Source organism: Solanum dulcamara, chromosome 6 (assembly GCF_947179165.1).
Source record: "Solanum dulcamara chromosome 6, daSolDulc1.2, whole genome shotgun sequence".
In the NCBI taxonomy this organism is placed as follows: domain Eukaryota; kingdom Viridiplantae; phylum Streptophyta; class Magnoliopsida; order Solanales; family Solanaceae; genus Solanum; species Solanum dulcamara.
Window position 1 is genome coordinate 18,839,549 of NC_077242.1, and position 7,608 is coordinate 18,847,156.

Sequence of the window (7,608 nt, forward strand, 5' to 3'; positions counted from 1 at the left end):
TGTTACATGTACAAGTCGTTAATATAACAGAAATGAAAATAAGTACAAGTCGCAATGTCTTTGTCACTCAAATAGAACAAAGCATAAAAAAAGGGACAAAGAGATTGCCAGCATCGAACAATTACCTCTCAAGTCTCTTCAGAAGGCCTCAGCAAGCCAACTAACAAAATGAAATAAATCTAATATACACTAGAACTCCTTTCACCCCAAACTAAACCTCCTCAACTACAATCTATATAAAAATTAGCCCAATCTATACTACACAGGTTTATATAGCACATAGATCAACAATAGCTCATCAGCATCACCGAATAAGTTATATCATATCAAGCATATTAATCACAAAAATATAAGGGGCATATACACAACTTCACAATGACAGATAAGATGCAATATGATGTGATGTCACGTAAAGTGATGCATATCTGCTTTAATGATACACATCTGTTATATAGCAGGCCAAAACCAATGGGAGCGTACAAGGATCATGTATCCGTCGAAACTATTTTCCATTGACATCATCATTAATAGCCGGAACTATTTTCTATTGGCATCGCCGGAACCATTTCCCATTGACATAAGTATCAATCCACCAAAACCATTTTCCATCAGTATAAGTATCAATCCACCAAAACCATTTTCTATCGGGATAGCCATCAATCGAGTCTCATCACAGTGTTCTAGAACTAATACAAATAAACATATTCACACAAATAATGAGATAACTATAGTGTCCACAGTCACAACCCAACTCATATCAATGCAATTCATGTCACACTATCAATAGTATATCAACATCAACAACTATATTATTTATATCATTAAAAGTCATCAAGTCTCCATTTCATTACCTCTTTATCACAATTAGGATTAATCGGTGAGCAAGTATGTCCAAGTCAATTCCCTCCTTTCTTCCCTCTCGACAAGGAACTTATCTAGAGAAATTCATTTTCTCATACTTAAACTGCTATAGACAAGAAATAAAAGCCTACGAGCATAATGCTTATCGTTTAGCAGGTATGTAGACTCTTTTGAGAGGCAAAGAATAGCTATCTTTCAGAAAGAACAAGAGCAGCAAACCTTTTTAGTACTACCAGACTCAAGGCGAAGAGGGATATACTAGAAAGAATCAATAGGAGGGTTAAAGCACTTGCTTCGTCCATAGCCCGAAAATTTTTCCTAGCGTAGACTCTATGTCCATCTTTCTTATGTGGGGCTTGATATAAGACCTCTACAATTTGAAAGGCGCACCCAACTACTAAGCATAACATCATCCATTTTCGCTAGGCACAACACCTGCGGCTAATACAAAAATAACATAATCCCCAATCCTATAGCTCTGCAAATGACAGTTTCATCAAGTTCATAATCACATTTTGTCTATCATAGCATTTCATCAAGTTCAAGTCAAGGAGTTTACATTTCCGATCAACTTCATAGAACACATAGTCCTTTTATTACCCCGATCTTTCATTAAGCATAATTCATATGATTATAATCACAAGCCATATTCTTGTTATTCCCCAACACATACACGAAAGCAAGTTCAAGTAATCTACAAGATTTACAGAGTTTTAGAAGTTCACTTGCCTTAATCGATAATCGATCAATCACTAACTTGAGCCTTCCCTTTTCGAATAGAGTTTGAAATACCACAATCTATCCAAATAGGGATTCACAATCAAAATATAAAACAAACAACACCAAAAATATGAAATTCAGGTAAAACAGTCAAAATGGCTCAAAATTTTTATTCCAAAAATGGGGTTCAAATTCGGAAATTTTGGATGAAAATGATTCACAAAGAATTTGGAACTCATTAGCAAAACCATTTCAAAAATGGAGTACAAAACAGTCTGTAATCACCCTTTTAAGAAATTTGAAGTTCTCAAAGAAATTCCCAAAATTTGGGGTCCAAAATCCTTAATTCGAAGTCATAATCATCATATAAACGATGTGTAATGTATATTTTAGGTTAATAACACTTACCCAATCCAATAGCCTCAAAAAATTACTTCATAAATCGCCTAATCGAGTTTTCAAAGTCAAAATGGAGAAATGGACCAAAACCCCAACTAAGCCCTCTCAGATGTCGCAAAAGCAACACAGGCGTCATTTTTGCTACCATCATTTTTGCGACCACAGGGTCGCTTAAGCGAAGCCCGCAAAAATACTAAATTCAATATTTTGAACTGAAATCTCAGTAATTTTTCACAAGTCACAAAGTCTTTGAATCGACCCTCGGGATTCGTTCAGAATCCTTCACACACAAACCATATATGTTATCATACTAAATTCAATATTTTGAACTTACTAGAATCGTTGGAATTCAAATTTGAGTTCTCCTTGACCCAAAATCCAACAAGTCACCAAGAAACTAACTTTAAGACTAAAAGAGACCAAAATGCACTCAGAGCTTCCGAAAAATACACAGAAAATTTACCTAGACCTAAAATCATCCACCGAATCCAACGGAGTTGTTGTAATTCAATTCTGAGCATCTAGACGCCGAATGTTGACCAAAGTCAACTCTAAACTCAAAAACTCAATCATTTCCAACTTAGGACCTCAAATCCTCAATATAACCCCGAATATGATTCTGTCAACTCTCCTAGACTAAATTTCACATTTCAAAGCTGATGGAATTGACAGAATTATATTTCGAGTCTCAAAACTCTAAATGACATTGAATACCACTATTTGACAACTTAAGCCTTCAAAACTCAAATCTTTCCAAAAATCTTAACTTTTCACATAATTTCATGAAACCAATTTCAAATACTGATCAAACATAACTCGGGGCAACTAACGGGAGAGGTAAACTGATTATTTTATAAAAAATTATCAAAAATGACCATTAGGATCATTACATACTTTTACCATTTCTCATTATTTTTATTTTAATTTAAGTCATATTCTTGCATTCATTATCATCATCTTTTTTTGTATTTCTTTATTTCCTTTAGTTAATAGCTGTAAAGATTATACATGAATTATACATGATCAACAATTGACAATAAATTCTCCCCTTTTGATAATTCCTTGTGTTTCTGTTTCAGTTGAAAATTTTTTATTGAAAAATTTGACGAAATAAGCATGTTGACACCGGATGAAGTACAAAAAATAATTCAAGTTTTAAAAAAGATTATCAATGTCGACAAAAAAAGTTTTTATCATAATAAATCATCCAAATCAACGAAAAAGAATATAAACCAATGATTCATTTGTAAAAAAAGGTCAGGTGAGATACCAAACAATATTATTTTGAGATACAATATTTATTTATATCATTTAAATGGATATATCATTTTAACATCAATGGATACATTTTGATAAATCTGTTATTCATATATATAATTTTATTGATTGATGTGGGGCACACATGCAAAGCACGTATACTAAACTAGTATACTATATTAAAAGCATGTAGGTCCTTAGAAATATTGATTGAACTTTTTACCCTTCGTTAAAAAGATTCTACAATAGACAAAACTGCCAGTTACTATTTTCCTCAAATTATTAATTAATTATCTTTAAAATATTTAAAATTAAGGAGTCCTAAAATATATGGTAAGAGAAAAATATGTAGTCAAATGAATGGAATTTAGTTTTTGATTAAACTACACATATGATGATCAATCATGTTATAATTCAACTTTCTTGCCATAACACCTTGTTTGTACGGTTGTTACCCATTGTATTGTATTGCATTGTTAGCTTAAATACAATATTTATTTTGATTGTCAATGACCGATTCTGTGTGATCGCGTCGTTATTTTAATATTTCTTTTATCTTTATTTATTATATAATAATTTTATTTTAGACTTTACCTTACATTTTTAAAGTAGCTCTATCACGTTCCCTACTTTTATTGTAAGTTTATTATTCAAATTGTTGATGTGTGACATTATGTAACTATATAGAACGATACAATCTATCCAAACAGTGTATTCATTAAAAGATAACAGTACAATACAATACAACATAATACAATACAGTATGATAAATTATGAAACAATATGTAACAACCATCCTAACAGAGTGTACGAGTTTCAATTAAAATCGAAGTTGATTAACTTAATCATGATTTTACATATTCTTGAGTTTCAAAAACATTATACAATTTGACATGAAAAGGAACTCTTTAAACCACCTTTTATACATTGGCGTATTCACTGCCAATATATTTTCATTTAGCTATTCTTCAATTTTTCCTTTATATATATATATATATATATATATATATATAACATGCTTTACATGTTACTCTCTATCAATTATCATACAAAAAAGAACTTTGATGTCTAATTCATAGTCCAATCCCGACATCGACTCGAGACTCGACCCCGACAACCGACCTCAACATCCAACACCTGAATTGAGACTCTACTTTCAAACCAAGACTTGACCCTGACTCCCAACCCATTTCTCGATCCAACACTTGTTCCAAGACTCGACCCGAGATCCAACACTTGTTACTCCTAAAATATATTCTAAATAAATAAAATTTAGATTGGAAGGACTATAAAAGTGTCAGATTCAATACGTAACCAAAGATTTGAATTTAAAATTAAGAAAAAATTTAGATATAGAAAAGCTAAAACTTGTCTACTTTCTCCATGAAATAAGCCTCTCTAGGAGCATTACGATCTGCAGCTCAAATGGTCCCTTATGAAGTCTCCATTGGTTTTATTCTTTTGTGGAACATCAGAATTTAGGTGCATCTGAGCACATAGCCCCTCTCAATAAAATCCCAGAAATGGGAGGGTGGCTGAGAGGGTAGTTGCAGTCAGAGATTGGTTACCTCTTGCTACGAACACCCAGACTAGTTCTCCACCACGGAATAATGAGGTTTTTTCATTTATCGATACCTATTTTTGTTTCTTTCTTTCGAAAACTTATGAGATGCTATTTTTTCAGAAAGTCCGACTCTTCAATCGAAAAAAAGATGGTTGTGTGCTAGTTGAATGGTAAAACACAAGCTTAACATGTCTTTCTTTATCTTTTTCATATCTAAAAGTCTTTGTCGAGTTGATTGGCATCATTCGCTCCTTTCTGTCCTTTCATTGTCCGCCTCCGCCCAAACAGATACACACTAACCCACCTAAAATAAGGTAAAAGTCTTCTTTCTAACCATTTGTATTAGACTCCTTTCTTCATTCAAATGCTCGTAGACGAAAGAGACCTTTCTTTGCTCCTGTCGGCTGGATCAGTCAATGTCCCCATGTGTAAGGCCCTTTCCTAAAAGAGGTCGAATCATTCTTGTTCCATTCATACTACTGTTGGCTTATATGATATGTCTAGCGGCTGGTAAATCCTACCCAATATCGAAATTGGATTGAATATTTCCTCGATTTCCGAGAAGGGTTTCAATGGCGATCGAATTCCTTTCTTCTGCTAAACTGAACGAAGACTCTTTCTCCTACCTCTGTACCTATTGCACTGATATCTTCTCTTTCACTCTCTTTCTTCATTCAGTAAAGGTAAGATTGATTCATTTCTACGCAGTTTGAAATTATAACCTTCAAGCCCTTAAGCGAAAGACGATCTCATTTAGATCATGAGCTGGCACAAAAAAAGCAAGAAAATGACTTTTACAATATCAACGATTAGTACCGGTGAATGGGATGGGGATAGAAAAAAGAGAGGTTTTTGTCATTTGTGGATCAACGCAATAATTCACGAAAGTCGGTTTCTTACTTGTGCAAAGAAACTCTTTCTTGGCAACTTAGACAACTTGGAACTGTTCGGAACTGTTCTACCACTGCAGGGCCCAATCATACTCAAAAGAAGAGTTAACTTGGTATTCCAAAGGCGAATGTACTATACCTTTGTGTCCATTTATAGCTCTTGGATTGGAGGATATTTTTTGAAAAAATTGTTGCTCTAATTAATTTCTAGCCAATTTAGATAAATAATATTGAAGATGAGGATGTGGAGGTAGGATGTTAGATGGTGGGGATAAGGGCAATAGGGATGGGAGTGGGGGTGGGGTGGAGGTGAATATGAGATGTGTTGAGAGTTGGGGAGGACATAATCAATATAAAACTGTCTAAATTAATGTGCATACTCACACTCACTGAATTAAATAGTTTTTTTTATAAATTACTAAATTAGTAAGTGACTATATTCTTTGAGCAATTTTTTTCTTCCTATTATTGATTGATGCGACACAAATATATATATAATATAAAAGTATGAATATAAATGATGATTGATCAAAATATCCACTAAAAGCTGATTTACTTATTTGCCATTTTAAGTTAAAATTTCCTCCATCTAAGAAATTACTAATGGGTATAAATATAATTTTGTACTAGGATTAAACAAAACATATTTCTATTAGGACTAAGTTTATTGCAGGATACATATTATCCTATTAATACTAGAGGCTTAACATTAAATCTATTTCAAGTAAACTATGAATAGGGAAATTCTACACGTTTTATAATATTGGTTGACCAAAGTATCCATTAAATATTGAACGACTTTTAAATTCTTAATGAGTAAATATTTAGTAGTTATAACTTTAATTAATTTCAAAGTCCTATGTATTTGCATAATACTTAAATATAAATTCCCCTCCCCTCCCCCGAAGTTGTATCGAAAAATCAGTTACACACTTAAATTATCATGGCGACATATTACACACCTAAACTACCTAAAAGTGAATTTAACCCCTCCTCCCCGAAACGTCTAACACCACTCTCATTATATGTGGTGTATTACACTCGCTGTCATGTCAAAAATTATAATTTTTTCTTTTCTTTTCTTTATTAATTAACTTTTCTTTTATTAACTATATTTTATACTAATTAACTCATAACTAATTATTAACCACGCATTCGATTTTTTATATTCTTTTCTTTTCTTTTCTTTTATTAACTATATTTATACTAATTAACTCCTAATTAATTTTTAACCACCCATCCAAAATTTTTATATTTTTATTTTATTTTTTTTATTGATTAACTTTTCTTTTATTAACTATATTTTATACTAATTAACTCCTAATTAATTATTAACCACCCATCCGACCCCCGACCCCCCCCCCCCCCCTAACCCCAATCATCTTCTCCACCAAAATGGAGAGAAAAATTCTTCTTCTTCTTAATAGATTTTGAAAGGAAAGAAATCAAGATTCAAAATGGGGAGTAAATGGAGATGGGTGTGAAGAAGAAGAGGATAGGTGGGTGTGAAGAAGAAAGGACGTGGGGGTGGGGTGATTTTGTTTTTTTTAATTTTTTTACTTTAATGGGTTTTGAAAGAAAAAAAGTAAATGTGAAGAAGAAGAGAGTAGGTGGGTGTGAAGAAGAAAGGATGTGGGGGTGTGGCGATTTTATTTTTTTAATTTTTTTACTTTAATTTTAGTTGTCTGATGCGCCCTTTTTTTTATTTTTTTTGCCACGTCAGTTGTAGGGGGTAATAAATTCACTTTTATGTAGTTTAGGTGTGTAATAGGTCGCCATTATAGTTTAAATGTGTAGTTGACTTTTCGGTACAACTTCAGGGGGGAATTTTTGTCCTAGGTCTGAAGTTGGGATCGGATCCTAGATCGGAAGCAAGTCGGGTGTCAGGGTCAGATCTCGATTTGCAAGTTAGGTCTA